The following is a 22,010-nucleotide window of genomic DNA, read 5'->3' on the forward strand; positions in this document are numbered from 1 at the left end:
ATTCAAGTTTATTTTGGCTCTAAATTCTGCCCTTCTGTCCTGGAAATTGTTGGTCTCCGAGTTCCTGCTCGGTATATCAGAGATTTTGCATTGTTCAATATTTGCCCTTCATTTAAGAATTGTCCCTCTGCTAGATGCGCAGCAGCTGCTAATGTTGTCTGCAGGGAGGTTGACGTATTCGGAGCCAGGAATGTTCTACCCAAACATATTTTAAATACAGTATAACTGTTAGTATTTATATTATTAGTATATTATTAGTATAGTAACTGTTAGTATTTATATAGTATTTATATTATATATTATTATATAAAGCAAAATGAATTACGTAATTTTCCTCAGAAAATCTATACTATTTAATTCTTAATTAAATATTAATGTTTCATTCCTCTATTCGTAATAGCACTTAGTTTAATGATAATGGAATTATTATTACTGTTATAATTATCGCTTATTTGTTTGTTTACTTTTACATTTATTCGTTATTATTTCTTCCAATTACTTAACTGTATTTTGTATTTGACTTCTAATAAGTTTGTATGTAATGTAATTCAGTCATCTACACTGTGCTGAGTCTGTAATTGGCCTTGCGGCTGTTGACTCGGCACATTAATAATAAAGAATTGAATTGAATTGAATTGAATTATTATTGGAATATGTTTTCTCAGCTAATGAAAGGAAATATTCATTAAATGCACTTGCGATAGCTTACTAAAGATTACTAAAGTGAAGTCGTGTCAGGATGAGGAAATGAGAGGGATACATTTGCTGCTGTATGACATGTCAGATATGTACTACTGAGCATTGCACATTTTGACAAGGAAGATACATACAGGGATGAATAATTTGAATCAACACCTGTGCTGAATGTAGTAACTGTTATAATTAATTTAATGAGAGGCTGAGAGGGGAATTTTGATTATTTTGAATACATGGTAGGCTCTAGCAGAACATGTAAGAAATCTGCTAAATTCTTTAGAATGGTAACAATACTTATGCCTTTATATTATGACCAGGGCCCGGATTTTGATGACATGTCATTTTTTTTCCTTGTATCCTATTAGATGCCCATAAATATATAAATCTCGGAAATGAGCTGCTGGTTACAAAAATGTAACTTTTATAGGTAATTTCTGGTTATTTTTCGTCATTTTTAAGTTTCAGGTCATTTTTTCGGTTTGGGGGTAATATTTTATTTTTATGGGTATTTTTTTTTGTCATTTTAGCCATTTGAAGGAAGTTTTCTTATGTTTTCAGAAACGTGAATAAAAATGCAAGTAAAGTGTTCTTTCTCTTTCTCCTGCCTGTACAAAGGCAGCCTGCAGCTGCACCCAAAATACCTGCTACCACAGAGTGCTATAATAAGTTATAATAATGTGGCGGCTGTGCCGAGTGGACCCAGTTGTACTCCACTCCGCACAGCGAATTTAAAAAACTTTAAATTTTAAACGTTAACGAATAACGCGTGAGATGTACGGTGGCAACAGGAAAACCCCCCCGAACACACACTCACATTGGTAATAGAATCTAGAAACGTTATGAAAATACCAAGAGAACAGTTAGGATCGACACGCAGTAATAAGCTGTCAGAATGAGTGGCTAGAACATTTAGAAATAGTACGAGTAATGCCAGGGATCTTCTCTGTAACTGGAAAGAGCGTGGGGTTTAATTCATATATGTTTGCTCATGTCACTAAGTAAGAAGCTAGTGCAGTGGCCTGCAGTCGGGTGATTCACCTGCAGGCGTCTGGTTTCAAAAGAACACATGAATGCCTGATGCAGGATATTGCACGACTTCCTCCCCACCTTTTTTTTTATTTGAGGGCGACATCCGGTTATTCTAAGCGTCGGAACTCCGGGACAGTTATCCATGTCCAGTTGACAAACCCCAAATATATCAGGCTACTGATGTCTTCTCTTCTAGATCATAACAGGTTACTGTGCACGAAAAGAAATGTTTCGGTTGTCTGGCCAAACAACTCAATTAAGAAAGGAAAACAAACAAGATATAATAAAGCTTTGACTGAAATTACACTATGATGAAGTAAGATTTTCTTATTCTTTTCATGTATTACTGTCTTTATTACAGTACGTCTTTGAGGGATATATTAAACGAGTTGTGTGTGGGGGGGGTCTATTTCATTTTATTTAGAACGTTTGACAGTAGTGAACAGTGAGTCTTTAATATTATTTGCTTCTTCATTCAGTGTATACATACAGTAGTTTTGATTTCTCGCCAATTTGAGTAAATATCCATACGTCAATTTAGTATTTGTTTATTATAAGGGAAGAGTTAATTGCGGTCTCAGTTATTAAATTTAAAATAAGGCGTCTCTTTTGCAAGTCAAAACGTGTTTTCGAAATACAGAGCCAATAGCGGAGCGAACACACCAGAATTGTTACATAGTGCATATATTTCATTACTGTAGAATGTATGCTTGCTTGTTCATGCGTCTGTTGGCATATGCGTGGTAGACCCTAAACCTCCTGTAGGCTGTCTGACCCCTCAGAGGTTATACACATCTCTCACTTTGGAAATCCGTTATCTTCAGAAGAGCGTTTCCCTGACGCGACTGCCAAAGGTCCGCCTGTCGCTGTATTACAAGTATATTGTGACCTGCATTTATTTGTTTACGTGGATGCTGTAAGACTGGATAGTTTCTCGACAAAAATTGTTCGGACAGACTGACATGGTTTATAGATGCACTAAAGTGCACAGCAAGTGCATTATTAATAATTAATTCTGTCAGGCTATTCCAAGCGTAATTGGTGTTCTCGAGGTATTAAAAGCACCCATTGAACCGGATACGGGCTGGGTTCCACCCGATTTCCTATACCCTTTTGTAGGAGTAGTAAATTGAAATAGTAATTTCGTGTGCCGTAGATCCTAAAACTTGAATCTCCATCCACATTTCGACACTGCTCGATTTTGTTTATTAATAATGTACGAATAACGCCTGGGGCTTGACTGATTTTGCGCTGGCCGTAATTATGCCAGCCCTGCCGTACCCGCATCCTCATTTATCCTTAAGTACGAAGTTCATCCACATAATCCATAAGAATGCAGACCATATCTGACAGAAAACATACAATACCAGACATTCCACCTGGTTTTGTGTTCTGACCAAATCTTTCATTTCTTCTAATATGTAGGTCTACCATCACGCAAAGTTGTGTAGCCGTTCTCCAACGGCACTGCTGTCATCACCTCGGACATTGGCAGGTTCTCATCGTCGGTGTTGTTTGTTGTGGGAAATTGAGAGTAGTCCTAATACATTTCGGAGCTCATGAATAATAATGTAATGCTGGTAGCATGCTTGATGCAAATCAGCCAGCTTCTTGGTACAGAACGTTTTTTACGAACACGGAAATGTAATGGACCTTCGGTCTCCGTAAAAGGAGCGCACTTTTTCACCTTCTGAATGAGCGGTAACTATAAACTCATTCTCACAGTGTGTGTTGAAATGTGTCATTTCTGTTAGCTATCTACAACTGCATCACCAGTGTGTAGCCACGAACCTTATTCTGTGTATTTGATTAAACTTTTGTTGACTTAAGTTTGAATGAAATAGTTCAGTAATATTCTCACAAATATCACCAAGTGGCTTTGTGGGTATAAAGCTCGACTGCTTGGTTTGACGCAACCGGAAACCGAGGCCCACAGGCTTCATCGTTTGATTGAGTTAACCCGAGATGTGAAAGGTCGCCTCGTGAGGAAGTATGTGAATGGCTTCTCGCCTCCTCGACTTCAGAAGAGCACTGCGTTGTGAGCAGATCCAGACAGCGACTGTGCTTACCCAGCCTTATGTCTGTCCCTGCCTTTCGCGCCATACTACTTTTTCTAAACAACTGACGAATTATTATAAAACTTGCTCGGTACCGGTATTAAGATCATGTCACCAGGGGCCACTGAGCCTGTATGCTTTTCGTTGTTGCCATCAGTAATGGCGGTCTTGTGACCGTTGCACATTGAAGCACCGCTAGCTTTGCTTAATGTAGGGCCCAGAAATTTGGTTTGTAATCTGTATTTGAAAAATTTGAGACTTTAGTTGCAGTCGTAATTTTGTGGACCATAGAACGACAACATGACGGTCGCGCGCAATGTACGGGGGTTGGAACTCTAATAGTGGTAACTGTTTATTTACAACTGATACAAAATAGATGCACGTTTCGAAGTTTTACTGTGCTTCATTGCAGTCACCAGCATTGTATACAGCCCGTTGCCAGAGATGTGTAAGTTGTGGGATACCTTTAGCACCGCCCGTTGTGTTGATAGCTTGAATGGAGCGGTCTACTGCCTGACGAATCTCTGGAACAGTTCTGAAGCGAATGGCAGGAAGTGGTTCCTTCATCTTAGGGATCAAGTCGAAGTCACAAGGGCTTAAGTCCGGGGAGTATGGTAGATGGTACAGCACTTCCCAGCCCCATCGACCGAACAAATCAGCCACAGCTTGCGCTGCATGAGGCCGAGCATTGTCCTGCAACATGATGGGTGGGTTCTGCAGAAAGTGTGGCCACTTATTTCTCAAAGCTGGTTGCAGGTTGTGTTCCAAAAATGAACACTAATACTGCGCATTTATGGTCTGCTGTCGGGGAACGGTATGCATTAGGATAACACCATCACAGTCGTACACGAGAATCACCATAATTTTCATATTGCTGGGGTTCTGACGAACTTTTGATTTTCGTGGTGACCTGTAATGACTCCATTCGTTCGATTGGCGTTCATTTGTGGCTCGTACGTTTTGGCCCATGTCTCATCCAGCGTAACGATACTGCGTAAGAAAGCCTTCCCTTCGCGCTCATAGCGCTCCAAGTGGTTACGAGCAGCGTCGTATCGTAGCCATTTCAGCATTTCCGTCAAATCATGCGGAACCCATCGTGATGCAATTTTTCTCATGCCCAGGCGTTCGTTCAGAATGTGAAGCACAGTCGTATGCGCTAATCCTGTGTCTCGGGCCAGCTCACGAATCGTATGGCGTCGATCACTCTCCAGTAACGCGGAAAGAGCATACACGTCTTCACTGACACTAGGACGACCTGGCCGACGCATGTCTGCCACATTTTCGCGTCCCTTGTTGAAGGCTTTTACCCACCTTGTCACTGTTCTGTAAGGAAATGCAGATTCCCCGCAAGCCTCTTGAAGACCTTGATGACACTGTCGTGCTGTACGGCCTCTGGCATATTCAATCTGTATCCAACTCCGTTCTTGTTTCGAAAACATCGTGACAACACTACATTAGACCGCAAGCTAACACGAGGATCTGTTCTTCTCGTCACTGCGCATGCGCGTGATGTGGGAAGGGAGAGTCAGTTTGCTCTGAGGCAAGGTAGGTATGTAACTAACGTGTGATTTAAGCGACATTGTTTGGTTCAGTTTCATGGCGTCTCTATATCAGTGTTGCCACAATTAAAGTTCCAACCCTCGTATATTTAACTTTCAGTCGGATTACGAACCATTCAGTGCGAAATTTGTTACGGTGACAGATAATAAAGGTGCTTTATAGTTTCTGTGTGGATCGAATTCCGTGCTCTGAGAATTATTGACAGAGTGAAAGTGTGAAACAGTGGCTGACGAATTTAATGAAATCGGGATCTGTAAGGCCTGTTCGTGGGAATTATGCTCAGCGATGGTTAATTAAATTATATTGAAGTATCTGAAAGGAAGTAGGTATCAAATTCTTCCAAGAATTCCTTGTTATGTGTGTGTTTTTTTAGGAGAAACTTGATTAAGAAGTCTTCGGATTCAGTTCTTTCCTTTCTGAAGGTATTGCCAGGTTCGGTTATTCTCAGCGCCTTGTTCAGGTTCTGTTATCCCCCCTCCCTCAGGAGTTCTTCATTAACTCTAAATTCACGCAGTTCAAGTGTGACAAATCTGTGTTTTTATTCACGCATTTAACATTCCATGCTTATGGTTATGGCCTTCACTTCCTGATCCTCTGTATTCTCGAAATCTTAATTTTGTAGCCGAGCGTTCATGTGTATAATCTAAACAGGAAGTACCTAAAATGCCATTGGTGTATCTTCATAAAGAGGGCTGTTCGGAAAGTAATCTATGGTGAGCTCTTAACAAAACAAGCAGTGAGAAAAAGCAAATTGTGTTATATACAAAACATACGTACTTTCTTAAGCAACCTCTCAACGTAGTCACCGCAGGAACTGAGACACTTGTATCAGGGAATAAGTTTTTGTATACCTCGTCAAAGAAGTCTGCTGCCTGTGAGCTCATCCGCGTTTTGACACGTTCTTAGCAACGCATTGCTGAAGCGCTGTGATCTTAACCAGTTCTTCAGGTAGGTAAACAGGTGGTAGTCGTTCGGAATGGGAGGAGGGTTGCAAGGAGGGTGGGCAGACAACCAGTTCTTCAGGTAGGTAAACAGGTGGCAGTCGTTCGGAGTGAGAGGAGGGCTGCAAGGAGGGTGGTCAAACAACTCCCAGTTGAAACGCTCTAGCAGTGCTTCAGTGCAAGCAGCTCTATGTGGACGGGCATTGTCATGGAGGAGCACTACACCAGATGTCAACATTCCACGCATTTTGTTCTGAATGTTCGTCCCTACGCAGTTTGTTTTAGTGCTTCGCAGTACACTTCTGACGGTATTGTGGTCCCTTGTTGCATGAATTCCAGTATCGGCACTCCCTTACTGTCCCAGAAAACAGTTACCATCAGCTTTCTGGTAGGCGGACGTCTTCTTAAAATTTTCGACTTCTTTGGTGAATGTGTGTGCATCCAGTGCTTTGACTGCTCTTTGGTTTCAGCATTCACAAATGAAACGCAGGTTTCATCACCTCCTACTCGTACGATGAAACTGAGGAAATTTATTGCTGTCTTTGTGGTCTCGCTCCAAGAAAAAAAAAGTAAAATCCGAAGCCATTCTCTGCGTTTTGTGCTCACTCGTGACCATTTTCGGAACCCATCTTGCGCAAAACTTGTGATAGCCTAGCTTAACTGCGATAATCCCGTAGAGAAGAGTGCGTGAAATTTATGAAATTTCACACGAAAGTTATGAAATTGTGAAGCGCCGGCTTTCACAAATGTTTTGTTCAGCGCTGTGAACAAGATCATCACTCGCTACAGATCGCTCTTCATCGTGTACATTTGTTCGCCCATCTCTGAACATTATGGAGCACTGTTTTCCAGTTCCTTCACTCATTAAATTTTGGCGTGAATAGCGCGGAATTCCGTAGCATTCATATTTTTAGCGTGAAGAAAGCGGATAACAACGCGAATTTCGCAGTTGGTGGGATTATCAATCGCAGGAAACATAACTCACTCTGTAGAGACAAGAACAAACACTAGGTTAGGAGCTATCTGATAGATTACAAGGCAATGAGTCATGTGACGCTACCTCGCATGCGCGAGCTCTCGCTCTCTTACATTAGTTGCCTAAAATAAACGGAGGTTACTTTTCGAATACCACTCGTGGATATATATACTCACTTGTAGTCTCACGACTACAGGTGAGTGCATTTTACGAATGGATAGCAGATTTTAGTTGTTTGGAACACTGTTAATTATGAAGCTCTTTTTATGGTGCACTCCGCTCTTGTGGCTAAACATCACGTCATGAAGGCGCGTGAGAGAAGTTGAGGTTGGGCTCCGTATGTTCTTATTCAAATCATGAAGTAGAGGTGAGCTTAATGGGTAAGGAGCCCTTGGTACTGGAAGCTGAGTGGGCCACATGGCTTGTTCGGAGGTGGTGGCTGGCGGGAATCGAACCTCAGCGGTCCAGCACGTAACCAGGTTGATTTACTCACTGGCCTATCCTGTATCTGTTTTGTGATAGTAATGGATTTTTAGCATACTTTCCGTATTTTGAAAAAATAAAAGTAGGCTTATGCGGTCTCCATCCCGTCTGTGTTCCCCCCATCGGCATTTGGATGCCTGGACCAGTCTTTATGAAAGTTAGCGTGTACGTCAAGGCACTAGAGCCCATCTGGACAGCATACGTCATAAATCCCTCCCATCAATCTGTCTTTGTATGTGTATCCCCACTGTCATTGGTAGGCAACGGCTCCGTAAAATCTTCACCGCTACAACGAATACACGAAACAAAGAAGAATTGCTGGACCTGTTATTTGCTGTGTGGTCCGTGTCGTATCAAAGGAGTGAGAGTGGGTCTGCGTATCCCTCTATCATTGCAAGGCAGTGGCTCGGTAAACACGATTCCGCGGCAACTAATAATTATTGGAGGCGTCGTTTTCTGTGAGGTCCGTGTCGTATCGGACGAAAATAGGATATTAGTTTTTCTCAGAACTTGTTAATTTGTGGGGACTGGAAACTGAACTGCTTGATGGCTGGTCATAGCCGAAATGAAAGCAGTTGCATCTCTTGTGACAGAATAAGTATAGAATCTCGCGTGATTGCGAGGGAACCAATTCGAATACAGTCCGCCACAGGTTATTACGTCGACCATTGCAATAGTTTTCTCCTTCAAGCTGTTCATGAATGAAACTCTCCCCCCTCCACTCCTTCCCCTTTCCCCTACACCTACGGCACGAGCGCAAAGCAGCAGCTGGCTTTTCAGAGCTCTCAGACCCTATTAGAGTGTAAGCGACTCCCATGTAGTGTAGTTGTGTACGGTGTTGCGTGGAAAAGACGAATATTACTTATAAAAGCCGTGACAGCCTTGTCAGGTGATTCCAGTGCGCAGGACAGTAACAAGTGCCGCTATTAGGAATGTTCTGGTAAGTCTGTGTTCATGTACGTGTCTGCAAAATATACAAAAGGATGAACAAGAATTACACATGTATGATTTGAGGCTTTCACGGCGGTGACTATGAACAAAGCAGTCTTCTGGGATTTGGCACCGTGTATATGTGGTGTTAACCGACGTTTCGGAGGAACGCATCGCCTCCATCTTCCTCCGAAACGTCGGTTAACACCACATATACACGGTGCCAAATCCCAGAAGACTGCTTTCTTCAAGAATTACACAATATGGATCTTTTTATATCTTCCGTGACCCTGACTAAATATTACAGGTTAAGTGTACAAAACTGTAACTTTAACCGGTGTTTTGTATGGCGTGAAACTTGATTTGTTACTTTAAGAGAACATGAACGAGGTCATTTGAGAACGAAGGTCCGAGGAGAATGTTTAGCAGTAAGAAATAGTAACAGCAGGATGGTGAAAATTGGATAAAACTTCATAATTTGTACTTTGCTGTTGTGATCACGGTAATGAACCTTTGGGTTCCATAAAATATTGGGGAATTGTTGAGTAGCTTAACTGCTGACGGCGTATCAAGGACTTGGCTCTATGGATTTAGGTAGTCGTCAAATTGCAGTTATAACTCGGGGAAGTGACTGCGTGTTCAGGTCGCTTTAAAGAATGATTATCTTATCCATTCCGGTCCCATGACGCGTCTTTTAGTTTCATCAGTGTGTGTCACTCCGGCCAGTGTATTGGTCTGGCATGTTCGTGTGAGAAGTGTTGTGAGAGGCACCGCAAGGAGACAGGGAGGATGTAGAGATGTACCAATTTTTAGCATACTCCTACTGTGTTACTAGAAAATAATTATAATCAGTATCATCAGGGACTATTGTTCACGGAAATGTAATATATTTGCGAGAGAAAGTAAAAAGTAGGGCGATTTTAGTTTACCTTGCAAGTGCAATTGATAGCAGGTGGTAAGCACTGCTCACGCTGGTTCTTCGCTTGCGGATTTCCTTCTTTTTTCTTCTACCGTGAAGATGGAAGCGATACGTTCCTCTGAAACGTCGGTTAACACAATATCTACACGGCGCCACATCGCAGAAGACTGCTTTCTTCATAGTCACCTCCGTGAAAACCTCAAACAAGGATATGTGTTTACGTAGGAGCTCCTTTTACAGTTGCAGATTCCGGTTATGAATCGACTTTTTTACTGCAACAGGATTCCTCTTGTTGCCCTTAATTACTGGAACAGTGTTGTTGTCAACGTGTTTATTACGTCATCTAGGTAGCTTGGTGTGCTTTGACATTCTCTCATTGCTGGAGAAGAAATTTTGTTAATTCCGAGAACAGGCAAGTAAAATCTTAATATCCTCTGCAAGGAAATTATCCGTTGCGCTACTTTTGTATTGTCTAGCGTACCCGATTATCCAACGAGAACAATGGACATAGAAGAAATCTTCTAGCGCAAGGGTTCCCGAGCTTTCTGGATGGCGGACCAGTTACTGCTTGATGTTCTTGAGGGAACCACCCGAATATTAAATGAAATATTTTAAGAATCTTGAATGAAATGATAGTGAAATTAGTCGGTAGATATACCCCGGTGACTTTCTAAATGAAAAATAGTTTTGCCATGCAAATGGCTTGAAGAGGGAGGCGGACCATGAGGCTGGGAAAACACTGCTGTAATAGCTGCCACTCACATGCATGATCGGCTCATATTTTCAAAAGGCCCTGTAATTCCCAATAAGAATGGAACAGATTCTGCATTCAGACCTTCCTTAAGGAGGGGCATATTCTGATATATTTCCTGTTAAACTTGAAGGATCAGCACCCCCAACGCTCACATCTTCGTATCATATTTCTGTATGACGCTGCAATCTGCAGTTCTGTAAATGGCTTCTGTACAAGTTTCCCAGCAAAAATTAGGAATATACTACCGTTTTGTTTCATATGCGATGCCCTCGTCCCACATCTCCTTGGCTTAGTTACCATGATAATACCATAAAAGTTAAAAGAGTACAAATTGTAAAGACCCTCGTTGTATAAGTTTTGGTGGATTCGTAGCGAGAAGTTGCAAGACTGACCCTGTTCGTCTCGTCATGCCAGAGCATCTGTCCAGATGAAAGGATTTTCATGAAATTATATATTTGCGGGTTTTACTGGAATTTGTTGGCTAATGAACCGGATGACAATAACGGATACCTTACCTCAAGACCTACATTCATTCTACACGCATCTTGAGCGTAACTGGCGTGTAAATATTCATCGGAGCGAAAAATGCTTCGAGCAAGAATTTTATAGAAAGATGAAGCACACGTTGTATGTTTAATACATGTTGTCCGCCAGTCTTGCGTTTTTAGAAGCAATGAAACAAAATATGCTGTTATCTAGTAATTGGAGAACCTTTGATCTGATGTGGTCGCTTCTTGTCGCGTCTTTGCGCTATAGTTCATCGAAAGTTAAAAGTTTACAATCTGAAAAGCTAGAGGCAATAACAAAGTGAACCCGTCAGAATTGTTACGCAATGCCATTTATACGTGTGGTTCCCATCAACGTAAAGTGTATCAGTTGCCATGGAGTCGAGCATTCTCTTCTATTCCGGGTGAGTGTCCGCTTTAGTCCGTGTCACTGGGTCAGGTGGGCGGGCGCTAACCTCAGCTCCCCGCAACTCTGAAGGTGGTACAGTGTCGGTATCACTGCTAGTGCGACTGCAAGCCCGAGAATGCGGTCTGGCTTTTGGGGAACCTGTTTCTGCGTGTTTCGCAATATTTCTATTTGGGGACTCTTCTGGGATTTGACGCCGTATGGATTAGTGGAAAGGTTGGAATCCATCTGCCAAACTACACGGCGTCTCATCTAAGAAGACCGTAATCTTGATACGCGAGAGATCATATTCAGGGCGTTTTAACTAACTTAATGGAAAAGAGTCCTTAAGTTCATAGTTGCTCAGCTGGTACTGAAATTCCCCGCTTTCTAGGGAACTCAGGGGTTCATTACCTTGTTCGGAAGAGCTCACCACTTGGCCCTGTTCTGAGTCAATTGAAACCGGTCCAATCTTCACACCCTATTTTTACACCAGTTTTAATAATATTATCCTGCCACTTGCACGTGGTGTTTAATGAATGCTTTATCGAGCGGCTTGCATTGGCCTACATAAAACGGCCACTGTGCTTCTCCACGGCGTGAAGTAGCATAACACTGCTTTGCGGGAGAGCTTCTCTACGAGTGTCATAATAAGTAAGCAGTTTATAGGTTACATAAAGAAAAACTCTGGCGACGGGAGGTTGCTTTCAGCTTTTCTTTTGAGCAGTGTTTTTTTTTTCAATTTTTACGAGACTTTAAGAAACCCCCATTGAGGTACGTCAGTCCACGTCGAAACCAGTGTGGGTTGAGGAGACAGAGGCTGCTGTCAAGTTTACCTTATATTCTGTTATCTTGTGTCACATGTTCCCATTACATATTGTGATTTCTCGTCTTCATCGGTAGTCCTATACCGACATTATTCTGATGTCCATCATGTCGTTCTTTTGGGTTTGGTACGCGATGTGAGGAAATCACTGCAGTTCGTCTTCTTGGGTTATGTGTATTAGACCCATTACTTACTTAGTTACTTACTCACGGAACTGAGCCCTTTTGGAGGAGCTGCCAATTCTGCAGCTACTCAAGAATTTCCAAGCATTTTCTGCAACCCGAAAGTTCATTACCGTGTTCACAAGAGCCCTTCACTGGTCCCTATCCTGAGCCAGATCAATCCAATCCATGATATCCCATCCAATATATCTAAGATCAATTTTAATATTGTCCACCTGCCTATGCCTTGATCTTCCCTGTGGTCTCTTTCCTTCTGGCTATCCCACCAATATCCTACATGCATTCCTCTTCTCCCCCCATTCGTGCTACATGCCCTGCCCACCTCATCCACCTTGACTTGTTCATACTAATTATACTTGGTGAATAGTACAAGTTATGAAGCTCCTCATTATGCAGTTTTCTCCAACCTCCTGTCACTTCATCTCTCTTCGGTTCAAATATTCTCCTCAACACCCTGTTCTCAAACACCCTCAGTCTGTGTTCCTCCCTTAATGTCAGAGACCAAGTTTCACACCCATACAGAACCACAGGCAAAATTATAGTTTTATATATTATAATTAGTATGTTTTTGGACAGAAGATGAGAAGACAAAAGTTTCTGGACTGAATGGTAGCAAGCATTACTCCAGTTCAATCTCCTCTTAATTTCCTCCTCAATCAGGTTTCGATCTGTTATCATTGTTCCCAAATATCTGAATTGTGCCAAATTTTCAAAATAATCTGTTTCCTATCTTTATGTCATGATTTTGCCCTGCATTTTGGTGACGAGACAGCAACATATACTTTGTCTTCCCTGTGTTTACTTATAGACCAACCTCCTTACTTGCGTCAGTTAAAGTTTTTGTGTTTTTCTTTATGATATCTATGTTATCACCCAGTAGATTCACACCATCGGCGTAGACCAGCAGCTGATGTGTCCCGTTTATTTTCAGTCCCACCTGGATTTCCTGGATCTTCCTAATTGCATATTCTAAAGCAAAGTATTATACCCATTACACTTACTAAACTCCTCTATCAGTAGCAGGGATCTTTTACACCTCCTTGGTGCTGTGCACGGTTTTAGCGCGACTTCCAACTGTGTTTTTCTAAAGTGAGCTCAAAATGAAAGTTGAGTGAATCCTCTCTGACCGCCACATGCATGCTTGTGTGCGGAGCCTGCACGACACATCAAGTATATTCATGTTGTTCTTTAGGAGCCACACTACATATACATTCCGGTAGCCCATGCAGCTGGCAGTCTGGCATGCGATTTTGAGATGTTACCACTGACAGGAACTGGCAGCAGTTGGCAAGTTCCCTGCAGCCATGCAGACATAAATACGTTTAAAGCTCTATACACGGCTTACTGTGGGGAGCCGTTGGGCGCTTATTACAATGTTAGGGATCCAGAGTCACAACTCGGGAAAGTTGTAGGGCTTGACGTTAGGTTACACTTTGTTAGTGATATTCAAGAAAGGAAACTACTCTGAAATATTTCTGAGACAGTTTCGTAGTAGTGTTTTCCACTTCGGCGCAAACTGGAACATTCTTGCGCTTTATTTTCTTTCGCAAATGGCAGACCCACCCATCGGAAAATGTCGGTTCCACGTTTCTTAACGTCCAGACCAACTGACGCTGATAGCGACTGTGTGCAGTATGGGCCCATTCTGCATACAAAAGGCTCTTGATGCAGTCGCTGGTAAGGCAAAAGATATGTGTCCGTCTGTGAGCGAAATACTTCTGTTCGACGTTCAGAATACCGTATGTCCAAAAAGTATCCGACTTTATTTTTTTCCCCGCTATAAGTAATGGCCAAAGGGGTGGGGAAACTGAGCGTAGTGGTAGAAGGGACTTTAATGCGCATGCGTGATTTTTTGTTGACTCGCAACACCGCCGGATGCGTCTGTGGCTACCAGATAGCGAAATGGTGAAACACGTGTTCGTCGCATTCTCATTTCGCTCAAGATGACAACGCTTGGAGCAGTGATACTGCATTAAGTTTTGTCAGAAACTTTGGCATACCCAAGCGGAAACAGTTCGCAAAAATCAGGAGGGTTACTCAAATTAAAGAGTTGTTCAGCCGCTTTAAACATGGCCGTATATCGGCGGACAGTGAGCAGCGTTCTGGGAGTCCGTCAAAGAGCCGAAAAGCTGATGTTATTGAAAAAAGTGCGGACACTGATCATGGAGGACCGTCGTTTGGCCATCCGTGAAGTTGCTGATGAGGTTGGAATCAGCAGAGGTGCCTCAAACACAATTTTAACTGAGGATTTGAGCATGCGAAGAGTGGCGGCAAAATTTCTGCCCAAGATGCTTTCGCCGGAGCAGCAACAACTCCGCCCTGAGGTCGCGCAGGACATGCTGGAGTGCGCCCATAGGGATCCTGAGTTCTTGAAGACTGTGATCACTGGTGACGAGTCGTGGGTGTACGGATATGACCCGGAAGCCAAGGTCCAGGCGTCACAATGGAAGCATCCAACATCCCTGAGGCCCAAAAGAGCACGACAGGTTCGGAGCAATGTGAAGGTGATACTGACTGTTTTTTTTTTCGATTACCGGGGTGTTGTGCATCATGAGTACGCAGCACTGGGCCACTCTGTCACTAAGGAGTACTACCAAGAATTCCTCCGCCATCTTCGTGATGCAGTTCGGCGCAAGAGACCGGAGGTGTGGGACGCACGCAACTGGCAGCTGCATCATGACAACGCCCCAGCTCATTCATCGCACCTGATCCAGGGTTTCCTGGCCAAGCACGGCATTCCGCAGGTTCGCCAGGCTCCCTACTCTCCTGACATGGCTCCTTGTGATTTCTATCTGTTCCCGAGATTGAAGATACTGCTGAAAGGCTGCCGGTTTGACAGCCACGAGGACATCATATAGAAGGCGACGGTGCAGCTGCACGCCATTCCAAAAGAAGCCTTCCAGAATTTCTTCCAGCGATGGAAGACCGCTGGGCTAAGTGTGTGGAGTCACAAGGGGCCTACTTTGAAGGTGATTAGGTATTGTAACCACCCAGACACAGAACTTTTTTTCCCGGCCCAAGGTCGGATACTTTTTGGACAGTAGTAGAAAGCAAGCGGAGCTCCACTTGAAAGCCAACGTTGTCGGCTTCTACCCTCTGCACGTTGACAGGTATAACTCTTAACTCTTCCAGGAAGTCGCTGGCACCATTTCCACGGATAGTATGCTTAAAGAAAAGATTTTCTAAAGTGTACAGATCAGTCGGGGAGATAGTTGACAGCAGATTCCGTCTTTGAACTTTCGTTCTTACTTTGTAGCCTGCCCTTGTCCAGCGCCACCTACATCACCTGTGAAAGGGTTTCATCCCTTTATGAAACTCATCAAGTGCCAGTTGTGTGCATCAAATCTGATCTCTGACGTCTGCGGTGACTCGGGGCTCTGCGTGTCGCCGTGTTCAGCTAATTTCTTTATGTTGTGATTCATATCCAGCAGTGGGAAGTGCTCCGTTTTTGTGGATGAGAAGGCCTAATTTCAAAGTCGCCAGGGAGAAGTTCCTAAAAGTGGAACAAAGACCGGGACTGAGTCATATGCATCAGTTCTCGGTGACAGAACGCGACAGTTAGCCGTCCTGTTCTGGCGAAAAAAAAACAAAACAGGTTGGTCCAATAATCATACCCAAGCATAGCGTGTCGCCTTTTAAGGTATTGGACACGCTGGGGAGTCTGGACGACACTGATAATTGTTAGTGCACGGATATTGAAGTAATCTCCCATTTAAGCTCCGTAGTTTGTATGTATCTGTACTTATTCTTGTGGCCTTTAATTATGCAATAGTTCCAAACCGTTTCCGTAAGCGGTTGCCTGACATGCTGACTGTAATTCAGCATTGTGACCATAATTTTTCTTCAGGAAATACGTCTCCGTCTCCACCCAGTAAACCTTCGTGGTTATACGAACTAATGTGGCCATCTCGACGGTGCTAGGGCCAATAAAGGGACATTTAAGCATATTTATTGGCCCTAGCCTAGTTTCTCGTTTGCTCTTCGTGATGTGCATTCTTGACTTGCAGTACGAATAGTCCCAGCCTACGTTGCTGATTCATTATGACAGCCACTCCCCCAGTTCTTTCTTCTTGGCGATCTTACTGCAAATAGTATTATGTGGGGAACCGTTTTTATCGGCGAAAAAGGTAGAAGTTTTCGATGAATGTGGTAGGTGGTCTTTATGTTTTGAACTCGGGTGCGAATACGCATCTGTGCCTATAATCAGGAATGTTGTATGCCCCGGGCTTCGCATTTTGCATACCAGGCTCTGCGGCCAATCTTTTTGGTTCGTTCTTGACAGTCTGCAGCATATTGACCACTGAGATATAAATATTCGTACTTCTACAACTTCAACCGGAAATGGACCATCAAAGGTTATGACGGAATGGGTTTTCTTTGTCAGAGAGTTTTTAAGGTGCTGGAATTTCCAGCTTTCTAATCCATGGCGAAAATTGTTACGAACACTGTACTCCGAGCCGCTTCGTGTCATCACCTCCCCTGGTCATCCACCAGTTCTCGTTGGCCACCTGTCCGAGGGTGGACAAGTGAATGTTTCGCTGCCATTCATGCTAGGAAGGGAGCTCTAAGATTTCATACCCACTCACTGAGGAACTTGATATGGCGTATAGTACACGAAGCTAAGCGTGCATTATGTGTCCCATTTGTTTCTATTCTTTTCTCGGTGTTCAGGTTCAGATGTATAAACTAGGGCGCATGTCATTTTCAGACAGCCCCACCTCAGTGTCTAGTGTGTCTTTTAGCGGTGACATAAATGCGTATGAGTCAGATATGGCCAATGCAATTGCCTCTTCTGTTGCAACTATTTGTGGTTCTGACAGTTACGATCATTTGTTTTAAACGTTTGAAAAAGAAAGCAGAACCAGTTCCGCTGAACATTTCCTCTCGGCTGTCAAAGTCACATAACACTCCGTTTGGTATGGGCGAACTTCGCCATGCGTTAGGTCTCTATCGCAATACGTTCCTGGCCTCTGATGTATTCTAAACAAATGTTGCCTCACCCTTCCACCCGCTGGTAAGGAGTGTCACAACTTTGCTTGGTACTGGCTGGAGAGCAGTGGTTATTGTAGTTGTGAACCTCGGTAGAGCTCGCTCCCTCCTAACTAATTGCAGGCTTAGCAGTACCTTTCTTAGACCATGGAGCTTATGGCAGTCCACCAATGTGTGCTGTTCTTGGAGAGTAGATACCTTCTGCCCAGTACTCAGTGTGTGTTCTTATGCCATAGATCTATTCTTTACTACCGGTTGAAACGATCACCATAACAGTTTTTCTCTTTTCTTCTCCGTCTTCGAGAAGGCGCATGACGCAACGTAGCGGGTCGGTGAATTCATTAAAGGTCCCCTGCTACCCCTTATTTCGAACTTTTTCGTGGACCATGACTTCCCCGTTCGTCTTGGCATTGTCTCTGCAGGTTATCATGAGAATGTGTGCCGCACGGATCGGTTTTGAGTGTAATCCGGTTTACAGTCGCTCTTGGTCCATCTGTCTCATCATGAGTGTATGCTGATGTGGCTTTCTACTGCGGTTCACGAAGCATTGTTAAAGAAGCACACCAGCTACATATCGCTATAAACCATTTGTCTCATAGGTCTCTATGTTACTTCTCTGTAGCAAATAGCTGATGTGTGCAATATCAATACTAGGGCCCGGATCTTTATGCGCTAAAAACACCTAAAATATGCGCTAAAAAGCGGGAAAATATGCACCAAAAATAAAACAATATGCACTTAAGAAACAGGTCACTTTATTCAGACCCACCTATTTACATGTATCATTCACTGCTGAAAGTAGCATCACAGTAGACAACTGGAAGACTTTCATTGTTTTCTGGAGACAAACTGTGTCTATTGTCTGTCAAAATGAGTTTCTCACACTTGGCAGTACACGACGACACTGTCTGTTGAATAGTCATTATTACCCGACACCCACCGAATTTCTAATATCTACTGCTGCACTTTTCTTTAGGCATTTTCAGTACACTAACACTTGTTTGATGCAGACTATTAAAGAAAAGAGTAACACATTAACTGAAGAGACTTCTCTCAACACCAACCCTCTGATGCTACTGTCTGCTGTGGTGGTCAAAGAAATGCAGGAAAATCCCACCCCCCTCCCTTTCGAAATAGCCAAGCTACCTGCTTGTATTGTAAGTGGTAAAAGCGCCGTTACTTAGAGTTGAAAATAACTGGCAAGTGATGTCCAAATCAGAGAAAATACCGATTTTGTTAGAGAATATTGAAATTATCCTTAATTTCAAACATATATGTAGAAATATGCTCTTACGTTTAGAATATGCAGTAATGACCAAAAACCCTCAAAATATGCATTTTCAAAAAATCCGGGCCCTAATCATGGCATAAAGATAAGAAACAGATGTTTTGAAAATGTGGCGCAGTTAAGATATTTGGGAACGACGATAAGAAATCAAAACCAGATTCAGGAGGAAATTAAGAGGGGATTGAACACGGGTAATGCTTGCTACCATTCAGTCCAGAACCTCTTGTCTCCTTGTCTGCTGTCCAAAAACATGAATGAATGAACGTATAAAGGTTGGGCCTTCTTGGCCCTTGCACCGCGACCTACAGTGATCTATTGTGCTTCCCCCTTTGATTATCCCTTCAACAATCCTGCACTTCGAAGCGTGGGATTTTAATGTGTGTGGGAGCATCGAAATGGTCACTTGGTTCCATAAAGTATTGACCCAAGTAACATAATCTTAAATAAGCTAAGGCCTCACATTCGCACAGGATATGTGTGGCTATTTAATTTTCTTCTTGACACCTCTCACAAGTGAGACTATTACTTTCTTTTTTTTTATTGCTGGTGGGGTGGGACTAAGTCCCTTGTACTGCGGCCACTTCTCGCCGGTTGAACCAGCCCCAGAAGATAGGTGACGGTGATTGTGGAGCAATTGGTGGAATGAAGACTAGCAGGGGAAACCGAAGTACTCTTAGAAAACCTGCCCCGGCGCCACTTTGTCCACCACAAATCCCACTTGAACAGACCCAGGATCGAACTCGTGCCACCGCATTGGGAAGCCAGCGACTAACCGCGTGAGCTATGGCGCGGCCCCTAAAGGGACCATTACTTAGTCCCAGTTTGAAGAGCTGTCCTTTAAGGTGACAGTGTCCTGTAAATAGTCCAGCCACACATCGTAGCTGTTTCCTGTTTAAATTCAACAGTTCCTTCGCTCTTTTAGCAGAGGCTCTTCGTATGAGTCAAGGATCTCCAGTATTTCTTGTGCTTCATATTTGTGCAGTCCCTGATTGCCTTTCTGGCAACTCCTATAGAGATGCCACAGGCTGGTTCAGGTCCTGTGAAATGAAGTTCAGCTGCAGTCTTAGACAATTAGTCTGCTGTATCGTTTCCAGCAATGTTCTCATGCCCCGGCACTCATATCAGTTTTACCCTGTTATGTTTGGCCAGTTTCATGAGGGTTTGGTGGCAATCCCAGACCAATTTTGAGTTGATCTGGTGTTTGTCAAGCGCTTTAAGTGCAGCTTGGCTGTCAGATAGAATGTAGATGTTCCCATTTCTAAAGTTCCTATACAGATTCTCCATAATACATGCCTTAATGGCATATACTTCAACTTGGAATACTGTCGTGTACTGGCCAATGCTGAAACTAAGTTTCCGCCAGGTGCCATAGCAGAACACACCAGCTCCAGTGCCCTTATTTATGTTGGAACCATCTGTATACCAGGTCAGTCCCCCTTTTCTGTCGAGGCCGAAACCCGTCTTCCCGTTCACTCCTGACAGGAAATCTGACTGAAGGGTTTTTCATATACATGTCTCAGTATCATTTTGTCTGACTCCATTTGTAATATGGGTTCTTTTTTCATGTCCTGAGTTATGTATGCATGTCCGAAACTATCGGATCTAAGTTTCCATTGATCACTGGACTGGAGACGGTAGATTCCTGCCCTGGCCTCTGCTTCCAACTGTAGATGCAGTGGTGAGAGTCCAAAGAGTATCTCCAATGCGGCTGTTGGAGATGTTCGAATTGTTCCTGTGATACCCAAGCAAGCGAATCTTTGCAATTTGCTAAGTTCTGCCTTGCTTGTCTTCAGTTTCACTCTGCGCCACCTTACTGTGGCGCCATGTGTAATTATGTGTCTTACAACTGCAGTGTATATCCAATGCACAACGTGCGGCTGCAGTCCCCAAATTTTACCAGAGATGATTCTTCATGTCCAAAAAGCCTAATAGGCTTTATTGATGACCTTGTCCGGCTGCTTTTTCCATGTTAGTCCCTTGTCTAATATTAGACCTAGGTACTTGACATCGCTGGAGATCTGGATCGTTTTGTTGAAGAGGGTCGGTTCCTTAAGGCCCGTTATATTTCTCTTCCTGGTAAACAGTATAATTACCATATTATTGGGATTGATGGAAAGGCTTGTTCTTTCACACCATCGTTGGACGGTGTACAGGAGAGGCGAGAGCACGCTCGCTTCGGACAACCCCTTGACGCGGACGCCCCCAACGTTTCTCCTGATAATGTAGCAGCTGTGGTTCTGCTTTCCAGCATAGCACTTATACACCTGCATATTGCAGGCTCTGTGCCATGCTTTCCAGCGGCCTGTTTGATTATATAAAATGAGGTTCTATCGAAAGCTCCCTCGATATCAAAGAATGCTCCTAAGGTAATATCCTTATGTTCAGTCGGACTTCCTATGCGTGTTACCACATTGTGTAGTGCGGTTTCGGGAGATTTACCTGGTTGGTAGGCATGCTGGTTTCTGTGTAGAGGATATGTCCTCAAAACCCGGCCTTGATATGCCTATCCATTATTTTCTCTATCGCTTTCAAAAGGAAAGACGACAGGCTGATAGGACAATAAGCCTTAGCCTTGGTGTAATCAAGTTTCCCGGGCTTTGGGATAAACGTAACCTTAACTTGCAATCAGGCCATGGGGATAAAACCATATGCCATGCAGGCTCTATATATGCGGCATAGGTTTGGAACTAAGAGATCTGCCCCGTGCTTTAAAGTGCCGGTACTATTCCATCTGTTCCCGCTGACTTAAATGGTCTAAAAGTATTCAGTGCCCATCTGATTTTCGATTGGTTAATTATGACTTTATCCAGGTTCTCGTGAACCCCGTTCGTCTTGCTTTGGCAAGTGCCCAGTTTATAACTCACGTGCCAAAAGTCATGGGATAGCAGTATGTAATTTTATTTTTACGTGCGCCACCGTCCCTTGACGGCTTGGGAATCCCCAGAGGAGTATCAGTTGGAGGCATTCTCTCGTGAATCAGGTTAAACATCGGCCAGTCTGCTCATGGCAAGCCGACGTGAATTATCGGAGTTTGAACGGAGCATTATAGTGGGTGCCAGGCGGATGGGAACATTTCATTTCCGAAGTTGTGTGGTCATTCAAAACTCCTCGATTCACAGTGTCACGTGTGTACAGTACCTTGCGGAATGCAATTCCTTCCATCGTGGACAGCGCAGTGCCCGACCACGGGTGCTTAATGATTGTGACCAGCGGTGTCTAGCTAGAATTGTCCGTGGTAACAGACAAGCGACACTGAAATCACATTCACATTCAATGCAGGAGGTACCAGACGCATATTCAGCAGGTCACTGCGGCGTTCTTTAGCTTCCATGGGATATGGGAGCAGAAGACCGACCAGAGTACTTCTGATAACAACACGACCCGGGACACAGCGCCTCACCTGGGCTTGTGACGTCGCTGATTTGACCCTGGAGGATTGGCAACATGTAACGTGGTCCGATGAGTCGCGGTACCAGTTGTTTCTGGCGG

At 43.6% G+C, this 22,010-nt stretch overlaps 1 protein-coding gene across 4 annotated transcripts in view; it reads left to right on the forward strand.

The window, feature by feature from the left end:
- LOC111868193 (E3 ubiquitin-protein ligase HECW2) overlaps positions 1–22,010 on the forward strand; it is a 246,640-nt gene that overhangs the window by 30,261 nt on the left and 194,369 nt on the right. The window contains exon 1 of one of the 4 annotated variants that reach the window (XM_033752955.1): positions 8,601–8,682. The exons of the other annotated variants lie outside the window; for them this stretch is intronic. The gene's annotated coding sequence lies outside the window, so the exon portion shown is untranslated. Of the gene's footprint in view, positions 1–8,600; positions 8,683–22,010 lie in introns of those variants that run through there. 4 annotated transcript variants of the gene reach the window in all.

This window comes from Cryptotermes secundus, unplaced genomic scaffold (genome assembly GCF_002891405.2).
Source record: "Cryptotermes secundus unplaced genomic scaffold, Csec_1.0 scaffold107, whole genome shotgun sequence".
Lineage (NCBI taxonomy): Eukaryota > Metazoa > Arthropoda > Insecta > Blattodea > Kalotermitidae > Cryptotermes > Cryptotermes secundus.